The sequence below is a fragment of the Rhinoraja longicauda genome, chromosome 9 (genome assembly GCF_053455715.1).
Source record: "Rhinoraja longicauda isolate Sanriku21f chromosome 9, sRhiLon1.1, whole genome shotgun sequence".
In the NCBI taxonomy this organism is placed as follows: domain Eukaryota; kingdom Metazoa; phylum Chordata; class Chondrichthyes; order Rajiformes; family Arhynchobatidae; genus Rhinoraja; species Rhinoraja longicauda.
In genome coordinates this window covers 63,347,452-63,373,554 of record NC_135961.1, presented here as the reverse complement: position 1 = coordinate 63,373,554, position 26,103 = coordinate 63,347,452, and the positions used below count along the sequence as shown (strand labels likewise).

Below are 26,103 nucleotides of genomic sequence, written 5' to 3'. Positions count from 1 at the left end.
AGAATAAGGGGTAGGCCATTTAGAGCAGAGATGGGGAAAAACTTTTTCAGTCAGAGAGTTGTGAATCTGTGGAATTCTCAGAATTCTCAGAAGGCAGTGGAGGCCAATTCTCTGAATGCATTCAAGAGAGAGCTTGATAGAGCTCTTAAGGATAGCGGAATCAAGGGGTATGGGGAGAAGGCAGGAACGGGGTACTGATTGAGAATGATCAGCCATGATCACATTGAATGGTGGTGCTGGCTCAAAGGGCCAAATGGCCTCCTGCTGCACCTATTGTCTATTGCCTAAACAGGCCCTTTCTGCCCACCGGGTCCACGCCGACCAGCGATCCCCGCACACTAACATTATCCTACACCCACCAAGGACAATTTAAAAAAAAAACATTTACCAAGTCAATTAACCTACAAACCTGGACCTCTTTGGAGTGCGGGAGGAAAACGAAGATCTCGGAGAAAACCCACGCAGGTCACGGGGGAGAACGTACAAACTCCGTGCAGACAGCGCCCATAGTCGGGATCGAACCTGGGTCTCCGGCGCTGTGTTCACTGTAAATCAGCAACTCTACCGCTGCACCACCGTGACGCGCTGAAAGTGTTAGTGTACAGAGTGGTCGCTGGTCAGCGCGGACACGGTGGGCCGAAGGGCCTGTTTCTGCGCTGTATTGAATTTGAGGTTTATAAATAGGCACGTGGAAGCACAGGCAATAGTGGCATCTGGATCACCAGGCTGATGAGAACAATTTAACTTGGCATCATGTTCGGCACAAAGATTGTGGGCTGAAGGGCCAGTTCATGTGCTGTGCTGTTCCATGTGTAAAGATATAAAGCTTTGATAAATACACTGAAGGTTTAATAATTGAATACTTCAAGGCAACTCATCCAAATGACGGCAGGCCTTCCACCCAATTTTGCTTCCAGCATCGACAGCGAAATCATCATTATGCTGCCATTTCACCTTATCTGCTGCTGACGGCCTGCAGAGTAGGTTTACTAGGTTAATTCCCGGAATGGAGGGACTGTTCTATGTTGAAAGACTGGAGCGACTAGGCTTGTATACACTGGAATTTAGAAGGATGAGAGGGGATCTTATCGAAACGTATAAGATTATTAAGGGGTTGGACACATTGGAGGCAGGAAACATGTTCCCAATGTTGGGGGAGTCCAGAACCAGGGGCCACAGTTTAAGAATAAGGGGTAGGCCATTTAGAACGGAGATGAGGAAAAACGTTTTCAGTCAGAGAGTTGTGAATCTGTGGAATTCTCTGCCTCAGAAGGCAGTGGAGGCCAATTCTCTGAATGCATTCAAGAGAGAGCTAGATAGAGCTCTTAAGGATAGAGGAGTCAGGGGGTATGGGGAGAAGGCAGGAACGGGGTACTAATTGAGAATGATCAGCCATGATCACATTGAATGGCGGTGCTGGCTCGAAGGGCCGAATGGCCTCCTCCTGCACCTATTGTCTATTGATGTTCAGTAGGTTAGGTGGCTATGATGTTGTGGGTAGGTTAGAGAGCGTACAAACTCTGTACGGACAGCACCCGAAGTCAGTATCGAACCCGGGTCTCCGGTGCTGTGAGGTAGCAACTCTACCGCTGCGCCGCCGTGCTGATCTTAGAACTGGCGTGAATGGGTGACTGGCAGTCAGCGTGGACTTGATGGGCCGAATGGTCTGTTTCCAGGCTCTGCCTTCCCAATGAATGGACAGCACTGGTGGCTGCACCTTTGTTTGTTCCGGATCTTCCTTCGCTCCTTCAAGCCATTCTACGGAGGCTCGGCCAGAGATGGTTACCTGTTCTAATATTTCTTTGTGCTTCAGTGCCAGGTTTTATTTGAAATGTCTTCCTGAGAGCTGCCTGCAGCATTTTGCTGCATTAAAACGCAGGTCACTGCCATGTCACTTTGTCAACTTTGAGAAGAACAGATGCTGGCCAAAAGGAATTAGGAAATTCAAAACAGCCCGACATGGCAAAAACCTGCAGGGATCTCCTTACACTGGGGCAGTGGGCAGCAATGGTGGCGCAGCGGTAGAGTTGCTGCCCCACAGCGCCAGATAACCCGGGTTCCATCCCGACTACGGGCGCTGTCTGGATGGAGTTTGTACGTTCTCCCCGTGACCGCGAGGATTTTCTCCTCCCACACTACAAAGACGTCCAGGTTTGTAGGTTAATTGACCTCGGTAAAAATTGTAAAATTGTCCCTAGTGTGTAGGATAGTGCTAGTGTACGGGAATTGCTGGCCTATTGAGTCCGTGCCGACCAGCGATCCCCACACACTAACATTACCCTACACACACTCGGGGGACAATTTTACCCTCATACCAAGCCAATTAACCTACACACCTGCACGTCTTTGGAGTGTGGGGGGAAACCGAAGATCTCGGAGAAAACCCACGCAGGTCACGGGGAGAACGTAAAAACTCCGTACAGACAGCGCCTATAGTCGGGATCGAACCCGGGTCCCTGGCGCCGTGAGGCAGCAACTCTACCGCTGCGCCACCGTTTAAAAGTGTGGGGTGGATTGTATGTACTGAATGATATTCTTCTGGAACGAGCACACGAAGTCGCCTTACAGTGCTTGCAGCACCAAAGACCCGGGTTCGATCCCGACTACGGTTGCTGTTTCTAGGGAGTTTCTACATTCTCCCCGTGAGCTGCGTGGGTTTTTCTCCGAGATCTTCGGTCTCCCCCCACACTCCAAAGACGTGCAGGTTTGTAGGTTAAATGGCTTGGTATAAGCGTAAATTGTCCCTAGTGTGTGTGCAGGATAGTGTTAGTGTGCGAGGATCGCGGGTCGGCGCGGACTCGGTGGGCCGTAAGGGCCTGTTTCCGCGCTGTATCTCTAAACTAAACAAAGGTAAAAGGTTGGTACAGGTGAGAAGGGCAGATGATAGGCCAGAGATGAAAAAACAGAAAGAGCACGAACAGATAGGACTGAGGACTGTGAATTGTGAATCTAAAGGAAGGAATGTTGATGGATTGGGAGGGGGAGAACAAGATGCCCAGTAAAGGTACAATGTACACCGATTAGCCAAAACATTATGACCCGATGAGCCAAAACATTATGACCACCTGCCTAATATGCTGTTGGTGCTCCGTGTGCAGCCCCATACGCAGCAGGGTGCGATGCACTGTGTATTGTGACACATTCCTCCCGTGACCACCGTTAAAATGTTCTGTGACTTGTGCCACAGTCGACCTTCTGTCGGTTCGGACCAGACGGGATAGCCTTCGTTGCCCTCGCGCATCGATGAGCCTTGGGCGCCCAACACCCTGTCTGTCGCCGGTTTGTGGTTTGTCCCTCCTCGGACCACTGTCGGTAGGTACTCACCACTGCTGACCGGGAGCACCCCACAAGCCTTGCCGAATCACTGATGCTCTGACCCAGTCGTCTGGCCATAACAATTTGACCCTTGTCAAAGTCGCTCAGGTCTTTACTCCTGCCCATTTCTCCTGCATCCAACACATCAACTTCAAGAACTGACTGTTCACTTGCTGCCTAATATACCCCACCCCTTGACAGGTGCCATTGTAACAAGATAATCAACGTTATTCACTTCGCCTGTCAGTGGTCATAATGTTTTGGCTGATCGGTGTGTGTAGGACAGTGTTAATTTATGGGTTGATCGCTGGTCGGCGTGGACTCGGTTGGCCAAGAATCCTGTTTCCAGGCTGTATGTCTGGAGTCTAAAGTTCTGCTGGAGTGCCAACCTCAATTACATGCTGAGATTCTGATGCGCAATATGAATTAGCAGCTAATTAATCCAGAGCATTCCCACTGAGCCAAACCAACATGATTTAAGAATAAGGGGTCGGCCATTTGGAACTGAGATGAGGAAAAACCTTTTCAGTCAGAGAGTTGTGAATCTGTGGAACTCTCTGCCTCAGAAGGCAGTGGAGGCCAATTCTCTGAATGCATTCAAGAGAGAGCTAGATAGAGCTCTTAAGGATAGCGGAGTCAGGGGGTATGGGGAGAAGGCAGGAACGGGGTACTGATTGAGAATGATCAGCCATGATCACATTGAATGGCGGTGCTGGCTCGAAGGGTCGAATGGCCTCCTCCTGCACCTATTGTCTATTGTCTATAAATGTATTGGAATTTAGTTTAGGTTAGTTTGGAGACACAGCCCGGAAACAGGCCCTTCGAGCCACCAAGTCCGCACCGACCAGCGATCCCCGCACATGGACACTATCCTACACACACCCCGTGGGCAATTTTACATTTACGCCAAGCCAGTTAACCGAGACCCCTGCACGTCTATCTAATAATATAAATAAATTATTATTATTATTATTTAGTTTAGAGAAACATCACGGAATCAGGCCCCTTCGGCCCAACGGGTACGCGCCGACCAGCGATCCTCGCACATTAACACTATCCTACACCCGCCAGGGACAATTTTCCTTTTAACATTTACCAAGCCAACCCCACGCCTGGAGTGTGGGAGGAAACCGAAGGTCCCGGAGAAAACTCACGCAGGTCACGGGGAGAGAACGTACAAACTCCGTACAGACAGCACCCCGCAGTTGGGATCGAACCCGGGTCTCCGGCGCTGCACGCGCTGTAAGGCAGCAACTCTACCGCTGCGCCACCGTGCCGCCTCTTCAGACTGAGCGCAGGGTGGGGAGAGAAAGCTGGAAGGGAGCCAGAGAGAAAAACAAAAATCTCGCACATACTACAGTCTCACAAGTACATTGATGATTTATTATAAGCGCTTCGAAGAGAAACATTCAACATGATTTTCAGAATGTAACATGCCTTGGTTCATTACCACATTTGCATTCAGAAGGATTTCCCAAAAGAATAGGCAGCAGCAGCCTCTTTATTTCCACCTTTGAATTGATCAAAATTCTCGTGATTCCACCTCATTTCTCAAATCTCGGAGCATCAATCAGAATTCAAACACTTAATTAACTGCAGATGCGAACCTGGCTTCACTTTGTATGATATGCACTTCCACATTTATTGATTTGAATTTAGTGTAGTTCAGTTTAGTTTAGAGGTACAACAGACACTTCGGCCCACCGAGTCCGCGCCGACCAGCGATCCCCAAGCACACGAACATTATCCTACACAAAACTAGGGACCATTTACAATTTTTGCCAAAGCCAATTAACCTACAAACGTGCACGTCTCTGGGGTGTGGGAGAAAAAAAGGAGGAAACCCACGCAGGTCACGGGGAGAACGTCGTAAGGACGGCACCCGTGCTCAGGATCGAACCCGAGTCTCTGGCGCTTCGAGGCAGGAACTCTACCGCCGCGCTGCCTAAAAGAGAAATGGAGAATGCGGGCATCGATCCCGCTACCTCTCGCATGCTAAGCGAGCGCTCTACCATTTGAGCTAATTCCCCAGCACTAATTCCCCAGACCAGGGATAGAATTACATGGGCAAATATCACGTGAACGTGACCTGATCTCATCGTTCTCAGATGGCACAGAGTATCAAGTTTCGCAAGTTGCTCTCAAACAGAAACTCAGTAAAACTAACGATGTAACTAAACCCAAAACGCTGGAGTAACTCAATGGGTCAGGCAGCATCTCTGGAGAGAAGGAATGGTTTAGAAACATAGAAAATAGGTGCAGGAGTAGGCCATTCGGCCCTTCGAGCCAGCACCGCCATTCAATGTGATCATGGCTGATCATCCAACTCAGTATCCTGTATGTTTAGTTTAGTGATGCAGCGCGGAAACAGGCCCTTCGGCCCACTGTGTCCGCGCCGACCAGCGATCCCCGCACGCTAACACTATCCTACACACACTGGGGACAACTTACAGTTTTACCAAAGCCAATTAACTTACAAGCCTGTACGTCTTTGGAGTGTGGGAGGACACCGGAGCAGATGGCGGGGTAGACTCGATGGGCCGAATGGCCTAATTCTACTTCTATAACTTGCGAACTTGGGGAAAAGGGCAGTGGTGACGCAGCGGGTAGAGCTGTTGCCTTACTGCGCCAGAGACCCGGGTTCCATCCTGACTACAAGGACTGTCTGTACGGAGTTTGTACCTTCTCCCCGTGACCTGCGTGGCTTTTCTCCGGTTTCCTCCCGCACTCCCAATGCATACAGGTTTGTAGGTTAATTGGCTTCGGTAAAAATTGTAAATCGTCCTTGGTGCGTGTAGGATAGTGTTAGCGTGATGGCTGGTCGGCGCGGACTTGGCGGGCCGAAGGGCTTGTTTCTGCGCTGAGGACAATGTACAGAACATAGAACAGTGGAGCAGACAAAATGTGCAGGAAGGAACTGCAGATGCTGGTTTAAATCGAAGATAGACACAAAACGCTGGAGTATTCTCTCCAGAGATGCTGCCTGTCCCGCTGAGTTACTCCAGCAATTTGTGTGTATATTTGAACATAGAACAGTACAGACAGGAACAGATCCATTCGTCCACAATGTCCATGATCCATATCCCTCCATATGCAGAAAAGTATGAACACTTTGGACACTGCAGTCAGATTCAGTGGTCATTATTAATTGGTGCTGCAGTCTGGAAAGCTAGCTATTGAAATCACTTAAATTCATGGGCGGCGCGGTGGCGCAGCGGTAGAGTTGCTGCCTTGCAGCGCCAGAGAGCCGGATTCGATCCTGACCACGGACGCTGTCTGCACGGAGCCTGTACGTTCTCCCCGTGACCTGCGTGGGTTTTCTCCGGGAGCTCCGGTTTCCTCCCACACTCCAAAGACGCGCAGGTTTGTAGGTTGAATGGCTTAATTGGTATAAATGTAAAATTGTCCCCAGTGCGTGTAGGATAGTGTAAGCGTGCGGGGGTCGCTGGTCGGCGCGGACTCGTTGGCTGAAGGGCCTGTTTCCGCGCTGTGTCTCTAAACTAAACTAAACAAAACATCTTAAAAGCCGCAGTCACAAGTTGTACAGTCACATTTTATTTGCGTATGAAGACAGCTGCTGGAGATTTGCATGTCCCACGCCACAACAGTGCAATAAAATTAATGTTTGACGTCCTTTTTAAATTCCCACCATGTAACCAACCGCATTTCTAAAGGTTTATACTGCTACGAGTAATCTTTATTATACTTTCCCTTCCCCTAGAATCATGGAGAGATACAGTGTGGAAACGGGCCCTTCGACCCAACTCACTCACACCGGCCAACAATGTCCCAGCTACCCTAGTCTCACCTGCCTGTGTTTGGCCCACATCCCACCAAACCTGTCCTATCCATGTACCTGTCTAACTGTCTCTTAATAGACGGGAAGTCCCAGCCTCAACTATCTCCTCTGGCAGCTCGTTCCATGCAACCACCACCGTTTGTGTGAAAAAAGTTACCCCTCGGATTCCAATTAAATCTTTTTCCCCTTCACCAGAACAGGGATAGAGTGGATGTGGAGAGGATGTTTCCACCAGTGGGAAAGTCTAGGACTAGAGGTCATAGCCTCAGAAGTAAAGGACGTTCCTTTAGGAAGGAGATGGGGAGAAATTTCTTTGTTCAGAGGGTGGTGAATCTGTGGGATATTTTCAAGGCTGAGCTAGATGGATTCTTGATTAGTAAAGGTGTCAGAGGTTATGGGGAGAATGGGGTTAGGAGGGAGAGATAGAGCAGCCATGATTGAATGGCGGAGTAGACTTGATGGGCCGAATGGCCTAATTCTACTCCTATCTCTTATGACATGACCTTTCACCGATCCAGATATGCATTCATAATTCAACGGCAAATTAAAAAAAATCTTTTCACCTCATCCCCTCTTTTGCCAACCCTTCTCACTAGCAATTCTGCTCTCTTTAATCCATTAAAAGTGGTGAATCTGTGGAATTCTCTGCCACAGAAGGTAGTTGAGGCCAGTCCATTGGCTATATTTAAGAAGGACTTAGATGTGGCCCTTGTGGCTAAAGGGATCAGGGGGTATGGAGAAAAGGCAGGTACGGGATACTGAGTTGGATGATCAACCATGATCATATTGAATGTCGGTGCAGGCTCGAAGGGCCGAATGGCCTACTCCTGCACCTATTTTCTATGTTTCTATGTTAAAAGCCTTCATGTAACGTGTTGCAAAAACCCCACGCATTTTTGCCTTTCTCAGCTGTTTGTAAATGTCTGTGGAAAAAAATGGAATATATTCCAGGAATAACGAAGGATTAACAAACTCATCGGGAAGGCTGGCTCCGTCCTGGGGGCGGAGTTGGATTCACGGGAGGTGGTCTTGGAGGAGGGGAAGACAATACAGCTCACCCCCCCACCATGACACACTGGTCAACCTGAGAAGTACCTTCAGCAACAGACTGGTTCCACCAAGATGGCAGCACATAACGCCACAGGAGATCCTTCTTCCCTGTGGATATCAAACTGTGCAACTCCTCCCCCACAAACCAGAACGTCTTTGGAGTGTGGGAGGCGACCGGAGCACCAGGAGAAAACCCACGCAGTTCACGGGGAGAACGTGCAAACTCCGTACAGACAGCAACCGTGGCCAGGACTGATCCCGGGTCTCTGGCGCTTTGAGGCAGCAACTCTACCGCTGCGCCACCGTGCCGCCCATATAAAATGATCAGCCAATACATTATGACCACTGACAGGCGAAGTGAATAACACTGATTGTCTTGTTACAATGGCACCTGTCAAGGGGTAGGATATATTAGGCAGCAAGTGAACAGTCAGTTCTTCAAGTTGATGTGTTGGATGCAAGAGAAATGGGCAGGAGTAAAGACCTGAGCGACTTTGACAAGGGCCAAATTGTTATGGCCAGACGACTGGGTCAGAGCATCTCTGAAACGGCAACGCTTGTGGGGTGCTCCCGGTCAGCAGTGGTGAGTACCAACCGACAGTGGTCCGAGGAGGGACAAACCACAAACCGACGACAGACAGGGTGTTGGGCGCCCAAGGCTCATCGATGCGCGAGGGCAACGAAGGCTATCCCGTCTGGTCCGCACCGACAGAAGGTCGACTGTGGCACAAGTCACAGAAAATGTTAATGGTGGTCACGGGAGGAATGTGTCACAATACACAGTGCATCGTACCCTGCTGCGTATGGGGCCGCACACGGAGGACCAACAGCATATTAGGCAGGTGGTCATAATGTTTTGGCTCATCAGGTCATAATGTTTTGGCTGATCGGTGTACGATTGATATATTCTTGGGATAAGACACAAAAAGCTGGAGTAACTCAGCGGGACAGGCAGCATCTCTGGAGAGACAGAATGGGTGACGTTTCGGGTCGAGACCTTTCTCTGAGTTTGGGTGTTTCGATCGTAAACAATACTGACGTCCCCATCTACAAGGTTAGCCAAGACAAACATACACTATTCAGGAAGGCATCTTCTAAGAGAGCAATGCCTTGAGCAGACCGTATTTCATGTGAGTTAACAAGGTAAAGGCAGATGAGTTTGCACTTGGCCATGAATCAGAGTTGCCTTTCAGGCTGGAATGGAAGAGGACACACAAGTCACAGGGTAGATTGCGCTAAACGTACAAAGTAATCCAATAATGAGAACCATAGAGAGTCAGAGTGATACTGTGTGGAAACAGGCCCTTCGGCCCAACTCGCCCACACTCGCCCACTCCCTCGTGTGTAGGGAGTGGATGGGAAAGTGGGATAACATAGAACTAGTGTGAACGGGTGATCGCTGGTCGGCACGGACTCCGTGGGCCAAAGGGCCTGTTTCCATGCTGTACCTTTCAATCAATCTGGGGCAACATGGTGGCGTCAGGGCGGCACGGTGGCGCAGCAGTAGAGTTGCTGCCTCACAGCGCCAGGGATCCAGGTTCGATCCCGACTACGGGTGCTGTCCGTACGGAGTTTGTGCGTACTCCCCGTGACCTGCGTGGGTTTTCTCCGAGAACTTTGGTTTCCTCCCACACTCCAAAGACGTGCAGGTCTGTAGGTTAATTGGCTTAATATAAAGTGTAAGAAAATAGCTGCAGATGCTGGTACAAATCGAAGGTATTTATTTCACAAAATGCTGGAGTAACTCAGCGGGTCAGGCAGCATCTCAGGAGAGAAGGAATGGGTGACGTTTCGATGTCGAGACCCTTCTTCAGACTGATCCGTTTCGGGTCGAGACCCTTCTTCAGTCCGAAGAAGGGTCTCGACCCGAAACGTCACCCATTCCTTCTCTCCTGAGATGCTGCCTGACCCGCTGAGTTACTCCAGCATTGTGTGAAATAAAAACCTTGGCTTGATATAAACGTAAATTGTCCCTAGTGTGTGTCGGATAGTGTTAGTGTGCGGGGATCGTTGGTCGGCGCGGACCCGGTGGGCCGAAGGGCCTGTTTCCACGCTGTTTTTTTCCAATCAAGCAAACAATTGTAGCAAGAGCAGCAATAACATTGTGTGTGAAATTAAAATATAAAGTATTGACAAATGCCAAAGTCTTCTGACACAATCATGCAAATATACATTATCTCCATTAGGACTTGGCAACTCAACTGCAGTCAGGAGAACGATGATATAACTAATTGCTGGCAACTGAAGCACCATATCATCAACAAGAGAGCAGTCCTGAGCAAACATAGAGACATGGAAAACAAAGAAAATAGGTGCAGGAGGAGGCCATTCGGCCCTTCGAGCCAGCACCGCCATTCATTGTGATCATGGCTGATCGTCCCCAATCAGTAACCCGTGCCTGCCTTCTCCCCATATCTTGATTCCACTAGCTCCTAGAGCTCTATCTAACTCTCTTTTAAATTCATCCAGTGAATCGGCCTCCACTGCTTTCGGTGGCGGAGAATTCCACAAATTCACAACTCTCTGGGTGAAAACGTTTTTTTCTCACCTCAGTTTTAAATGGCCTCCCCCTTTATTCTTAGACTGCGGCTCCATCATCTACCTCATTGGAGACCCTCGGAATATCTTTCCTGGACCTTGTCTTGCACTCTACGTTATTCCCTTCATCATCCGTGTATATCTGTACACTGCCTGATTGTAATCGTCCATCGTCTGTCCACTGGCTGGATAGCATGCAACAAAAAGCTTTTCAATGTACATGTGACAGGAAATTAAACTAAACTGGAAAAGTCTGTTCCCAGCACTTCCAGGTGCCTATCTAAAGGCCACAATCGTACCTGCCTCAACCACCACCCCTGGCAGTGCGTTCCAGGCCCCCACCACTCTCTGTGTAAAAGAAATTTGCCCCGCACGTCTTCATTAAGCTTCCCCCCTCTCACCTGATAGCTCTGCCCTCTAATAATGTTGGACATTTCAACCGTGGGGAAAAAGGTTCTGACTGTCAACCCTATCTATAACATTACCACATTACTATCCATAAAATCCTACATGGTTAGGACAGGTTTGGAGGGTTATGGATCAAGCACGGGCAGGTGGGACTAGTGTAGCTGGGTCATTGTTGGCCGGTGTGGGCGAGTTGGGCTACAATTGTTGCTACAATTGTTTGCTTGATTGATAGACTCAGGCCCTTCGGCCCACCGGGTCCGCGCCGACCAGCGATCCCCGCACACTAACACTATCCGACACACACTCGGGACAATTTACATTTATACCCAGCCAATTAACCTGCAAACCTGCACGTCTTTGGAGAGGTGTGAATCTGTGGAATTCTCTGCCTCAGAGGGCAGTGGAGGCCAATTCTCTGAATACATTCAAGAGAGAGCTAGATAGAGCTCTTAAGGATAGCGGAGTCAGGGGGTATGGGGAGAAGGCAGGAACGGGGTACTGATTGAGAATGATCAGCCATGATCACATTGAATGGCGGTGCTGGCTCGAAGGGCTGAATGGCCTTCTCCTGCACCTATTTTCTATTGTCTATTGTCTATTGAGTGTGAGAGGAGACCAAAGAGGTACAGTATCACTCTGTGACTCTATACCTCGCCTAATTTTACTTTTTGTTTAGTTTAGAGATACAGCGCGGAAGCAGGCCCTTTGGTCCACAGAGTCCAAGCCGACCAGCGATCCCCGCACATTAACACTATTCTACACACACTGGGGACAATTTACAATCATTACCACAGCCAATTAACCGACAAACCTTTGTGTTCTTGGAACTTGGGAGGAAACCAGAGTACCTGGGGAAAACCCACACTGTCACGGGGAGAACGCACACGCTCCGTACAGACAGCGCCCGCGGTCAGGATGGAACCCGGGTCTCTGGCGCTGCGAGGCAGCGACTCTACCGCTGCGCCACCGCGCCGCCATTTTGAGAAATTCTGAATATGCCGAACGGGTTCTCCGAAAGATCATGTTTGAAGTTTATGTTTGTCCACACTTGGCTGCTTTCACATGCCGATGAGTGGTTTCAAGGCGTGAAAGCCATTAATAATGTCCATTGCGATAATTGCGCGGAACATTATATCAATAATTGGATTAAATGGCGGATAAATTGCCGACGCCCTAAATATTTGCCTGGATGAAATTATTCTTGCCGTGCAAGATTCCTGATAACATTACACAACATAACAAGGTGGTTTAAATAATTTAGGGACGTGTGAGCAAGCTGAACTGGAATTGTACCTTGTTATGAAGCCAGTGGAACTCAGAACGCCATGGTTCAAGTACTTTCTTTTGATACACACCTTTGAGTATACAAGCACTTCTTCCAACCAAGTTTCACGACAATTATCCCTCCGACTGATGTGAAAAATTGACCCGCTAATTGTTTTTTTGTTTAATCATTACTTTGGGAAACTGGTGGCCAATAGACTAAGTTTAGTTTAGAGATACAGCGCGGAAACAGGTCCTTCGGCCCAACGCTGATCTGCTATCCTCGCGTTATCCTACACGCACCAGGGACAGTTTACACTTACACCAAGCCATTTTACCTGCACGTCTTTGGAGTGTGGGAGGAAACCGAAGATCTCGGAGAAAACCCACGCAGGTCACGGGGAGAACGTGCAAACTCCGTACAGGCAGCACCCGTAGTCGGGATCGAACTCGGGTCTCTGGCGCTGCAAGCACTGTAAGGCAGCAACTCTACCGCTGCGCCACCGTGCCGCCCGAAATGTGTACTATGTGTGGAAACAAAGAACGGCAGATGCAGGAGAGGGGGTATGGGGAGAAGGCAGGAACGGGGTACTGATTGAGAATGATCAGCCATGATCACATTGAATGGCGGTGCTGGCTCGAAGGCCCGAATGGCCTCCTCCTGCACCTATTGTCTATTGACCCTTTGCCCAGCTGTCTTCCCCCCCACCCCTTACAATGTCCCTTTTCCAGCTTTCTTCCCGCACTCCCCCCGACAACTCCCTTTCCCAGCTTTTCTTCCTCCTCTCCTTCCCCTCCCGCCTCCCCCAGCTTTCGTTCTCCGCCCCCCTCTCTTCAATCAGTCTGAAGAAGGGTCCCAACCCGAAACGTCACCTCTCCATCGTTCTCCAGCGAAGCTGCCTGACCCACTGACTTACTCAATAGTCTCAACACTTTTAACGTTGATCGAAAGCTTTACAGCAGCTCAAAGATATTTCTGTCTTTCTGCCGACTGGTTAGCGCGCAACAAATATCTTTTCACTGTACCTCGGTACACGTGACGAAAAAACTAAACTAAATTTCAGCGCAGATCAAAGCTGTCATGAGAACATTGATGAAGTCGCATCTGTCCTTGTCAAGGTATCGCACTGAACCAACGTAACAAAGGTGACAACTTCTGAACAAACATTCCTGGAACTGAACCATTTAGCAATGTAGCAACAATAATAAGGCCAGAAGTGACAGGAGCAGAATTATGCCATTCGGCCCATCAAGTCTACTCCGCCATTCAGTCTTGGCCGATCTATCTCCCCCTCCTAACCCCATTCTCCTACCTTCTCCCCTTAACCCCTGACACCCGTACTAACCAAGAATCTATCTATCTCTGCCTTAGAAATATCCACTGACTTGGCCTCCACAGCCTTCAGTGGCAAAGAATTCCACAGATTCACCACCCTCTGACTAAAGAGGATAATGCAAGCAATTAATCAAAACAGACCACAGGCCGTGAAGTGAAGGCGTACCGCACAAACAGGCCCTTCGGCCCACCGGGTCTGCACCGACCAGCGATCCCCGCACATTAACACTTATCCTGCACACTCGGGACAAGTTACATTCATACCAAGCCAATTAACCTACAAACCTGCACGCCTTTGGAGTGTGGGAGGAAACCAAAGATCTCGGAGAAAACCCACGGGGGTCAGGGGGAGAACGTACAAACTCAGTGCAGACAGCACCCGTAGTTGGGATCATAGAAACATAGAAAATAGGTGCAGGAGTAGGCCATTCGGCCCTTCGAGCCTGCACCGCCATTCAATATGATCATGGCTGATCATCCAACTCAGTAACCTGTACCTGCCTTCGTTCCATACCCCCTGATCCGTTTAGCCACAAGGGCCACATCTAACTCCCTCTTAAATATAGCCAATGAACTGGCCTCAACTACCTTCTGTGGCAGAGAATTCCACAGACTCACCACTCTCTGTGTGAAGAAATGTTTTCTCATCTCGGTCCTAAAAGACTTCCCCCTTATCCTTAAGCTGTGACCCCTGGTTCTGGACTTCCCCAACATCGGGAACAATCTTCCCGCATCTAGCCTCTCCAACCCCTTAAGAATTTTATATGTTTCTATAAGATCCCCCCTCAGTCTTCTAAATTCCAGTGAGTATAAGCCGAGTCTATCCAGTCTTTCTTCATATGAAAGTCCCGCCATCCCAGGGATCAATCTGGTGAACCTTCTCTGTACTCCCTCTAAGGCTAGAATGTCTGTCCTCAGATTAGGAGACCAAAACTGTACACAATACTCCAGGTGCGGTCTCACCAAGGCCCTGTACAACTGCGGCAGAACCTCCCTGCTCCTATACTCAAATCCTCTTGCTATGAATGCTAACATACCATTCGCTTTCTTCACTGGCGCTGTGGAACCTGGGTCTCTGGCGCTGTGAGGCAGCAACTCTACCGCTGCGCGATTATGGTATCACTTTCCGAGTATATTTAGCTTAGTTTAGTATATTGTCACCTGTACCGAGGTACAGTGAAAAGCTTTTGTTGCATGCTCTCCAGTCAGTGGAAAGACTGTATACGATTACAATCGAGCCATTTACAGTGTGCAGATACAGGATCAAGGGGATGAGAGAGCAAGATAAAGCCAGTAAAGTCCGATCAAAGATAGTCCAAGGGTCTCCAATGTGGTGGATAGTAGCTCAGGACCGCTGTCGAGTTGGTGGTAGGATGGTTCAGTTGCCTGATAACAGCTGGGAAGAAACTGTCCCTGAATCTGGAGGTGTGTGCGTGTTCACACTTCTGTACCTCTTGCCCGATGGGAGAGGGGAGATGATGGAGTGGCCGGGGGTGAGACCGGTCCGTGATTATGCTGCTGGCTTTGGTCCAAACGGAACGACATTCTTGTGCCCTGACAACACGGCCTCTCAAATCAAACGCTCTTGCTCATGGTAGTCAAAGAACAAGAAGGTGAAATTGAATATGCCACTCAGTTAACTTATCTCACCACTTCCTCTGCGCTGTTACACGCCACAGTACACACCTTACCTGAGAATGCTCGGGAGAATTAATACCTGGCCTTTGACAACCCTTTGTGTCAGACAGGGAGAGGCGTGTAACAGGGATCACAAATACTTTCCCTCTCTATCCCCTCCCCCTTCCCAGTTCTCCCACCAGACTTCCTGACTCCAACTACATCCCTATCTTTATCCCGCCCACCCCCCTCGACATCAGTCTGAGGAAGGGTCTCGACCCGAAACGACACCCATTCCTTCTCTCCAGAGTTGCTGCCTGACCCGCTGAGTCTCTCCAGCATTTTGTGTCACAAATACTCTGCCTAGTTCATATTTTAGTTTAGTTTAGGTTGGAGATACAGTGTGAAAACAGGCCCTTCGGCCCACCTGGCCCAAACCAACCAGCGATCCCCGCACATCAACACTATCCTACACACACACGCTAGGGACAATTTGACATTTATACCAAGCCAATTAACCTACAAACCTGTACGTCTTTGGAGTGTGGGAGGAAACCGGAGATCTCGGAGGAAACCCACGCAGGTCACGGGGAGAACGTACAAACTCCGTACAGACGGCGCCTGTAGTCGGGATCGTTTAGTTTAGTTTAGAGATACAGCATGAAACAGGCCCTTTGGCCCACCGTGTCCGCGCCGACCTGCGACCTCCACCCACTAACACTATACTAAACACAGGGGATGATTTACAGAAGCCAATCAACCTCAAATCCGCACTTCGTTGGGATGTGGGAGGAAACCGGAACACCCGGAGAAAACTCACGCGGTCACGGAGAGAACGTGCAAACTCCACACAAGCAGCACCCGAGGTCCAGGGCCGAACCAGGGTCTCCGGCACTGTGAGGTAGCGGCTCTACCCGCTGCACCACCGTGCCGCCCACTTCTCTACTTTGTTTCTGAACTTCACCCAGTGAGTCCTGACCTCAGGGGCATTTGGACAGGTACGTGGATCGGAAAGGTTTAGCCGGATACAAGGGCCAAATGGGGGCAGGCGGGACGAGCACAGATAGGACATCTCGGTCGGCAGGGGCAAGTTGGGCCGAAGGGCCTGCGACTGTGCAGTGCAACTGCATTCTATGCAGATATATGGGCTTGGTGCAGAAAAGTGTGGCTTAGATGATTTGATCAACATTGTTATCATTATAAATAACTGATTGGGAGCCATGCTTGTTTAATAATAAACAACTCTGCAGTGTTTATGTTACCGGACTAACAAATCCAGCCGTTTCGAGTAAATAAAGACCTTCTTGCCATACAGTCAGATCATGTCCTGAAGCTTCATCCACAAGTTCCAGGAGAAGGATGAGGCCATTCGGCCCATCAAGTCTACTCCGCCATTCAATCATGGCTGATCTGTCTCTCCCTCTCAACCCCATTCAAGGGGCGGCATTGTGGCGCAAAGGTAGGGTTGCTCCCTCATTAGCCGGGACATCCCGTATTTTGGGCTAAATCGGTTTGTCCCGTTCGGGACCGCCCTTGTCCCGCATTAGGCCCGTAGGGCACTGTAGGCCCGGACAGTGTAGGCCCGGACAGTGTAGGCCCAGACTGTGTAGGCCCGGACAGTGTAGGCCCGGACGCTGTAGGCCCGGACGCTGTAGGCCCGGACGCTGTAGGCCCGGACGCTGTAGGCCCGGACGCTGTAGGCCCGGACGCTGTAGGCCCGGACGCTGTAGGCCCGGACGCTGTAGGCCCGGACGCTGTAGGCCCGGACGCTGTAGGCCCGGACGCTGTAGGCCCGGACACTGTAGGCCTGGAGGCCCGAGCGCTGCCCAATAGAGGTTGCGTAGCAACCCCGCCTCCCGGCCCCCGGGCGGCCGCCATTGGTGGAGCGGGAGCACGCGGCCTCTGGCTGAGTGAGGTCACGTGGGGCGCGGGGCGGTGACGTCACCTTGTCCCTTATTTGGGAGTGAGATAGTTGGCAACCCTACGCAATGGTAGAGTTGCTGCCTCAGAGGTGGACTCTGGACAAAGGGCCGGTGAGAGGAATAAGAGGGTCTTACCTTCTGCGCCCTCAAGGTCGGCTTTGGGAAGCTCCCCCATCCTCCCCCACCCCCCGCCCCCCCCCAACATTGATCAGTGCGGGTGCCTGGGGAATACGGGGAAAAGGCAGGAATACGGGGTTAGGAGGGAGAGATGGACCAGCCATGATTGAATGGCGGAGTAGACTTGACGGGCCGAATGGCCTAATTCTGCTCCTATCACATATGAGCAATAAAAGGAGCAGCCAATTGTCCCATTATTGGTGACTGTTACTAAGAATCTCACCTTCAACACCCCAATCCCTGCTGTGATTATCACAACCAGATTTCAACACGGGAGATTAGTTTAGTTTAGAGATACAGCCGGCTATTCGGCCCACCGAGACCGTGCCGATCATCGATCACCCATTCACCCCAGCTCTATGTTGCAATCTACACCCTGGAGACCATTTACAGAAGACAATTAAATGACAAAAGCTCATTAGTCAAGAGTGGTTTATTGTCATATGTCCCGGGCGGGAACAATGAAACCAAAGAACCCGCACATCTCCAGGGATGTGGGGGGAAACCGGAGACCCCGGAGGAAACCCACGCGGTCAGCTGGAGAACGTGCAAACTCCGCACAGACAGCACCCGAGCTCAAGATCGAACCCGGGTCTCTGGCGCTGTGAGGCAGCAGCTCTACCACTACGCCAGTTCACCACGCAAGTGTTGAATAAATATTAGGGTTTTGTATTTCCAAGTGTAAAAGAACCTGCTGAGTGAAGGACAGATGTCTGTAAAATCTTCCAATTCAACAAGGTTGGCTCTCAATTGAGTAAAGGCGGGGGAATATGTTCATGAAAGGTGCTAAAATATGAATGGTGCAACAGGTAATCGGGCGGTACAGCGGTAGAGTTGCCGCCTTACGGCGAATGCAGTGCCCGGAGACCCGGGTTCGATCCCGACTACGGGTGCTGTCTGTACGGAGTTTGTACGTTCTCCCGCGTGGGTTTTCTCCGAGATCTTCGGTTTCCTCCCGCACTCCAAAGACGGACAGGTTTGCAGGTAAATTGGCTTGGTAAACGTAAAAATTGTCCCCAGTGGACAGTGTAGGACAGTGTTAACACGCGGGGATCACTGGTCGGCGCGGACCCGGTGGGCCGAAAGGGCCTCTTTCCACGCTGTATCTCTAAACTAAACCAAACTAAAGCTAATGTAAACACATTAACGGGCACTAAATGTTCGACCAGGAGTTACTTTATTCCTTATTAAACTATTCTGCAAGGATTGTTTGAGAGTGGTCTTCAAACTCCCATCTATGAACTCCCCAACTTGTCAAATCAGCTTTCCATTTGCAAACTTTTTTTTACATTAAATTCTGACTTTATGATACTGATGTACAAATAAACTCCAAGAGCTTCAAAAGGTTTAACCTTGTTTTAATGCACTCTTGTGGATTAGAACTGCAGATGCTGGTTTACAAGACTGTTACTGCGTGAAGAAGGGTCCCCACCCCAAACATCACCTGTCCACATTCACAAGTTCACAAGCTTTAGAAGCAGAATTAGGCCATTCGGCCCATCAGGTCTATTCCGCCATTCAATCACGGCTGATCTCAGCCTCCTTATCCCATTTCCCTGCCTTCTCCCCATAACCCTTGACACCTGTTCTAATCAAGAACTTGTCTATCTCTGTGGCAAAGAATTCCACAGATTAACTACCCTCTGACTAAAGAAGTTCCTCCTCACTTCCTTTCTAAAAGAGCGCCCTTTAATTCTGAGGCTGTGACCTCTGGTCCTAGACTCTCCCACGTGTTAAGTCCCGATCCAAAACGAGATTGATCCATGTTGTCTGAAGGGCTTCAACCCGAAACATCATCCATCCATGTTCTCCAGAGCTGCTGCCTCACCCACTGCCTTTAAACAATAGACAATAGGCGCAGGAGTAGGCCATTCGGCCCTTCGAGCCAGCACCACCATTCAATGTGGTCATGGCTGATCATTCTCAATCAGTACCCCGTTCCTGCCTTCTCCCCATACCCCCTGACTCCGCTATCCTTAAGAGCTCTATGTAGCTCTCTCTTGAATGCATTCAGAGAATTGGCCTCCACTGCCTTCTGAGGCAGAGAATTCCACAGATTTACAACTCTCTGACTGAAAAAGTTTTTCCTCATCTCTGTTCTAAATGGCCTACCCCTTATTCTTAAACTGTGGCCCCTGGTTCTGGACTCCCCCAACATTGGGAACATGTTTTATTCACAAAATGCTGGAGTAACTCAGCAGGTCAGGCAGCATCTCGGGAGAGAAGGAATGGGTGACGTTTCGGGTCGAGACCCTTCTTCAGACTGATGTCGGGGGTGGGACAAAGGAAGGATATAGGTGGAGACAGGAAGATAGAGGGAGATCTGGGAAGGAGGAGGGGAAGGGAGGGACAGAGGAGCTATCTGAAGTTGTCCTTCCTTTGTCCCACCCCCGACATCAGTCTGAAGAAGGGTCTCGACCCGAAACGTCACCCATTCCTTCTCTCCCGAGATGCTGCCTGACCTGCTGAGTTACTCCAGCATTTTGTGAATAAATCGATTTGTACCAGCATCTGCAGTTATTTTCTTATACTATTGGGAACATGTTTCCTGCCTCTAACGTGTCCAACCCCTTAATAATCTTATATGTTTCGATAAGATCCCCTCTCATCCTTCTAAATTCCAGTGTATACAAGCCTAGCCTTTGAACATATGACAGTCCCGCCATTCAGGGAATTAACCTAGTAAACCTACGCTGCACGCCCTCAATAGCAGCACTTTGTGCCCTTTACTGTGGTTTAGTTTAGTTTAGAGATACAGCGCGGAAACAGGCCCTTCGGCCCACTGAGTCCGCACCGACCAGCGATCCCCGCACATTAACACTATCCTGCACACACTAGGGACAATTTACACTTATTCTAAATCAATTAACCTACATACCCGTACGTCTTTGAAGTGTGGGAAGAAACCAAAGATCCCGGGGAAAACCCACGCCGGTCACGGGGAGAACGTACAAACTCCGCACAGACAGCGCCCGTGGTCGGGATCGAACCCGGGTCTCTGCCATCGTAAGCGCTGTAAGGCAGCAACTCTACCGCTGCGCCACCGTGCCGACCCCGTGGTCTGTGGAGTTGGAATTTGAAACCAGCGAAGCAAGTCTTTGAAACGCTGTGTGGATAACGTACAGCGGCTTCAGCTGGAGCAAACAGCCACCGTTTAACAAAGATGCACTGTTTTTGGATCCTGAATTGATATCGCTCAATATGCTTGGGACAAACAATGCCCGGAAAATGGACCAGTCCAATGTTAGGTTGCCCAGTTGTTGAGGATTTTTGGAATACAGAATACTGTGGAATTCTCTGCCTCAGAAGGCAGTGGAGGCCAATTCTCTGAATGCATTCAAGAGAGAGCTAGATAGAGCTCTTAAGGATAGCGGAGTCGTATCATATCATATCATATCATATATATACAGCCGGAAACAGGCCTTTTCGGCCCTCCAAGTCCGTGCCGCCCAGCGATCCCCGTACATTAACACTATCCTACACAATTTAGGGACAATTTTTACATTTACCCAGCCAATTAACCTACATACCATAGTCAGGGGGTATGGGGAGAAGGCAGGAACGGGGTACTGATTGAGAATGATCAGCCATGATCACATTGAATGGTGGTGCTGGCTCGAAGGGCCGAATGGCCTCCTCCTGCACCTATTGTCTATAATGGTCATAGAGTGATACAGTGTGGAAACAGGCCACTCGGCCCAACTTGCCCACACCAGACAACATGTCCCAGTTATACCAGTCCCACCTGCCTACGTTTGGTCCATATCAAACGTATATCCTATCCATGTATATATTTAAACATATATCCATCCATATCAAACGTAAGTCCTATCCATGTACCTTTCTAAAACGTTGGGATAGTCCCAGCCTCAACTACCTTCTCTGGCAGCTCGTTCCATAAACCCACCACCCTTTGTGTGGAAAAAGTTACCCCCTCAGACTCCTATTAAATCTTTTCCCTTTCACCTTAAACCTATGTCCTCTGGTCCTCGATTCCCCCACTCTGGGCAAGAGACGCTGTGCGTCTACCCGACCTATTCCTCTCGTGGGGTTATGCGCCTATAAGATCACCCCTCATCCTCCTGAGCTGCAAGGAATAGAGTTCCGGCCTAATCAACCTCTCCCCAGAGCTCAGTCCCTCGAGTCCAGACAACGTCCTCGTAAATAGGTCAAGTTGTGTTCATTTAATACCCATAAAACAGGTGTCAAGAGACGCTACATTTGGTTCTTATAATTTAACAGCAATAAATCTCCGCACACAAACGTAATCATGTATGGAGAATGTGCTGAAACTAGAGAACGCTTGATACTAAGCCAGCCAGTACTTTTGTTTCCACCCAATATGGCAGGTTTATGTCAATAGAACACTAGGCAACCTCACTCGGGAATATCTGTTCAACTTACAAATCGCCAAGAAAGATTGGACCCAAACGTTCATCAGTTCATAAGTGATAGGAGCAGAATTAGGCCATTCGGCCCATCAGGTCTTCTCCACCATTCAATCATGGCTGATCTTTCCTTCCCTCTTAACCCCATTCTCCTGCCTTCTCCCCATTACCCCTGACACCTGTTCTAATCAAGAATCTATCTATCTCTGCCTTACAAAAATATCCATTGATGGTCTCCACAGTCTTCTGTGGCAAAGAATTCCACCAGATTCACCACTGGAGAAATTTCCTCATCTCCTTCCTAAAGGTTCGTCCTTTTTTTTTTCTGAGGCTGTGACCTCTGGTCCTAGACTCTCCCACTAGTGGAAACATCCTCTCCACATCCACTCTATCCAGGCCTTTCACTGTTCGGTAAGTTTCAATGAGGTCCCCCCCTCTCATCCTTCTAAAGTCCAGCGCGTACAGGCCCAGTGCTGTCAAACGCTCACCATTTGTTAACCTGGAATCATTCTCAAAAAGCCTTTGATATTTCAAAGAACTGCTCTTCCGTTAGTGGACACTATGAAGAAGCCTAAAATAATCAAAAGCATTAAGTTCCCTGGTGTTCTATTGACTTAAACCTACAATATTGGGCGGTGGGTGTATGGAACGAGCTGCCAGAGGAGGCAGTTGAGGCTGGGACTATCCCAACGTTTAAGAAACGGTTAGACAGGTACATGGATAGGCCAGGTTTGGAGGGATATGGACCAAGCGCGGGCAGGTGGGACTAGTGCAGCTGGGACATTGTTGGCCAATGTGGGCAAGTTGGGCCTGTTTCCTCACTGTATCACTCTGTGACTCTATTGCTGAGGATATCAAAGACAAAAAATAATTAACACTTCAGACCTTTAATATTCCAAAAGAAGTTATACAGCATGGAAACAGGCCCTTCGGCCCATCTGGTTCATGCTGCCCAAGATGCCCCATCTAAGCTGGTCCCATTTGCCAACATCCCTTGAAGTCTTTCCTATCCATGTACCAATCCAAGTATTTATAAAAAGTATTTCCTCAACTACCTCTTCTGGCAACCCCTTCCATCTCCCCACATACAAGTGACAAAGTTGTGCCTCAGGTTCCTGTTAAATCAGTCCCCGCTCAACTTGAACTGACATCCTCTGGCTCTTGAGGACTCAAACCTAGAAAAATGACTGTGCATTGGCCCCATCTATTCCCCTCCTGATCTGAGACACGTCTGTAAGAACATCCCTTAGCCTCTTACTCTCCAAGGAATAAGGTCCGAGCCTGCCCAACCTGTCCATCTAGCTCAAGTCCTGGTAACATTGTCATAAATCTTCTGCGCACGGTTTGTCACCTGAATGCCGCCCTTCCCCATCGCAGGGTGATCAGAAGTGAACACAATACTCCAAATGAGGCATCGATAATGTCTTGTACAATCTTTAATATTTCGGATTTCTAACATTTCAGGGCGGCACGGTGGCGCAGCGTTAGAGTTGCTGCCTCACAGCGCCGGAGACCCGGGTTCCATCCTGACTACGGCTGCTCTCTGTACAGAGTCTGTACAAAGGGCCAAATGGCCTCCTCCTGCACCTATTTTCGATGTTTCAGTGCAAACCAGCATCTGCAGTTCCTTCCTACACATTTTATAGACAACAGGTGCAGGAGGAGGCCATTCGGCCCTTCGAGCCAGCACCGCCATTCACTGCGATCATGGCTGATCATCCACAATCAGTACCCCGTTCCTGCCTTCTCCCCATACCCCCTGACTCCGCTATCCTTAAGAGCTCTATCTAACTCTCTCTTGAAAGCATCCAGAGAATTGGCCTCCACTGCCTTCTGAGGCAGAGAATTCCACAGATTCACAACTCTCTGAGTGAAAAGGTTTTTCCTCATTTCCGTTCACAATGGCCTACCCCTTATTCTTAAACTGTGTGGCCCCTGGTTCTGGACTTCCCCCAACATGGGGAACATGTTTCCTGCCTCTAGCGTGTCCGATCCTTATTTTGTCCGCTCCACTGCGAAATCTCCTCAAGGTGTGTCTACTTTGAAGAAGTTCTCCTCCTCTCGACCAACAGCCAGGCACCCAGCAGTGCGGCTGAAGGCAGGTTGTTTTTTACCCTGTGGTTGTACAGTGTTTCAGGATCACACAGCGAGTCTGATATCAAAGCAGCTTCCACCAGCAAACAGCCGAGCTACAACCTCTCGTACAAAATTACATGGAAGGAGGCTGTCAAAGCATTGATTGAAACGTTTAGCCTTCAAAACTGCACCACAGAAAACAAACAAAGAAAGCTACATCATAACTCAACAAGATCCTATTCTGCAGGCTCACAATACCAGCATTAATGACCAAACATGGGCGTTTGCACAAGAAGAAAGAGGTTGAATAAAATGATAAAGCCTTCAATTCACAACGAGCTTAGTTTAGAGATCCCGGGCGGAAACCGGGCCCTTCGGCCCATCGAGCCCGCGCCGACCAGCGATCCCCGCTCACTAACACTATCCTACACACACGAGGGACGTTTTACAATTACACCAAGCCTATTAACCTACAAACCTGTACATTTTGGGAGTGTGGGAGGAAACCGAAAAAAACCCACGCAGGTCACGGGGAGAACGTACAAACTCCGTACAGGGAGCACCGGTAGTCAGGATCGAAGCCCGGGACTCTGGCGCTGTGAGGCAGCAGCTCTACCCCTGCTCCACCGTGCGAGCTGGTTAATGTTATTCATTTTGGGGACAGCACGATGACGCAGCGGTAGAGTTGCTGCCTTACTGCGCCAGAGACCCGGGTTCGATCCTGACTACGGGTGCTGTCTGTACAGAGTTTGTACGTTCACATTGTGACCGTCTGGGTTTTCTCTGGGGTTTTTTTACACAATAGGTGCAGGAGGAGGCCATTTGGCCCTTCGAGCTAGCACCACCATTCACTGTGAACATGGCTGATCATTCTCAATCAGTACCCCGTTCCTGCCCTCTCCCCATACCCCCTGACTCCACTATCCTTAAGAGCTTTATCTAGTTCTCTCTTGAATGCATTCAGAGAATTGGCCTCCACTGCCTTCTGAGGCAGAGAATTCCACAGATTTACAACTCTCTGACTGAAAAAGTTTTTCCTCATCTGAGTTCTAAATGGCCTACCCCTTATTCTTAAACTGTGGCCCCTGGTTCTGGACTCCCCCAACATTGGGAACATGTTTCCAACCTCTAACGTGTCCAACCCCATAATAATCTTATATGTTTCGATAAGATCCCACACTCCAAAGATGTACATGTTTGTTGGTTTCTGTAAAGTGTCCCTAGTGTGTAGGTTGTGAAACCCGGATAACCACTCTTGCCCAACTTGCCAACGCTGACCAACATCCCCCATCTAGACGAGCCCCACCTGCATGCACATCGCCCATATCCCTCTAAACTCACGAGGTTAATTCCCGGGATGGCGGGACTGTCGTATGTTGAAAGAATGGAGCGACTGGGCTTGCATACACTGGAATTTAGAAGGATGAGAAGGGGTCTTATTGAAACAAATAAGATTATTAAGACATTGTACACGCTAGAGGCAGGAAACATGTTCCCAATGTTGGGGGAGTCCAGAACCGGGGGGCCACAGTTTAAGAATAAGGCCATTTAGAACAGAGATGAGGAAAACAAATTTAACCCAGAGAGTTGTAAATCTGTGGAATTCTCTGCCTCAGAAGGAAGTGGAGGCCAATTCTCTGGATGCTTTCAAGAGAGAGCTAGATAGAGCTCTTACAGATAGCGGAGTCAAGGGATATGGGGAGAAGGCAGGCAAGGGTTACTGATTGTGGATGATCAGCCATGATCACAGTGAATGGCGGTGCTGGCTCGAAGGGCCGAATGGCCTACTACTGCTCCTATTGTCTATAAACCTTTCTTATCCATGTACCTGTCCAAATGTCTTTTAAAAGCCTCAACTATCTCCTCCGGCAGCTCATTCCATACACCCACCGCCCTCTCTCTCAGGATCCGATGAAATCTTTCCCCTCAGGCAAAGGGCGAGATTAACATTTGCTTCGCAAACCATCAAGCAAAAAAAAATGCTAAAAATATATTTGCTCTGTGGAAATACAGAAGTGCAGAATAATGATCTGTTTGTGGACATAGAGGGGCTGGGGGGGGAGGAGGAGGAATGTCAAGTAAAATGCAGAGTATTCATTCCTGAGTTATTCCAGCACTGTGTTTTGTTTACAATTTTACACTCCACCTATCTGGCCATCCCTGTTTCCAAAAAGAAAAATCGCAGGACACATTATAAAAGCATATTTCTATTAA

General features: G+C 49.2%; 1 protein-coding gene and 1 non-coding gene across 7 annotated transcripts in view; both read right to left on the bottom strand.

Moving 5' to 3' along the window:
* Positions 1–26,103, bottom strand: part of plcb4a (phospholipase C, beta 4a) — a 420,446-nt gene that overhangs the window by 327,335 nt on the left and 67,008 nt on the right. The gene's annotated exons all lie outside the window — the stretch shown is intronic.
* Positions 5,273–5,345, bottom strand: trnaa-agc (transfer RNA alanine (anticodon AGC)). The gene has a single exon. It is a non-coding gene; the product is annotated as a tRNA-Ala (tRNA).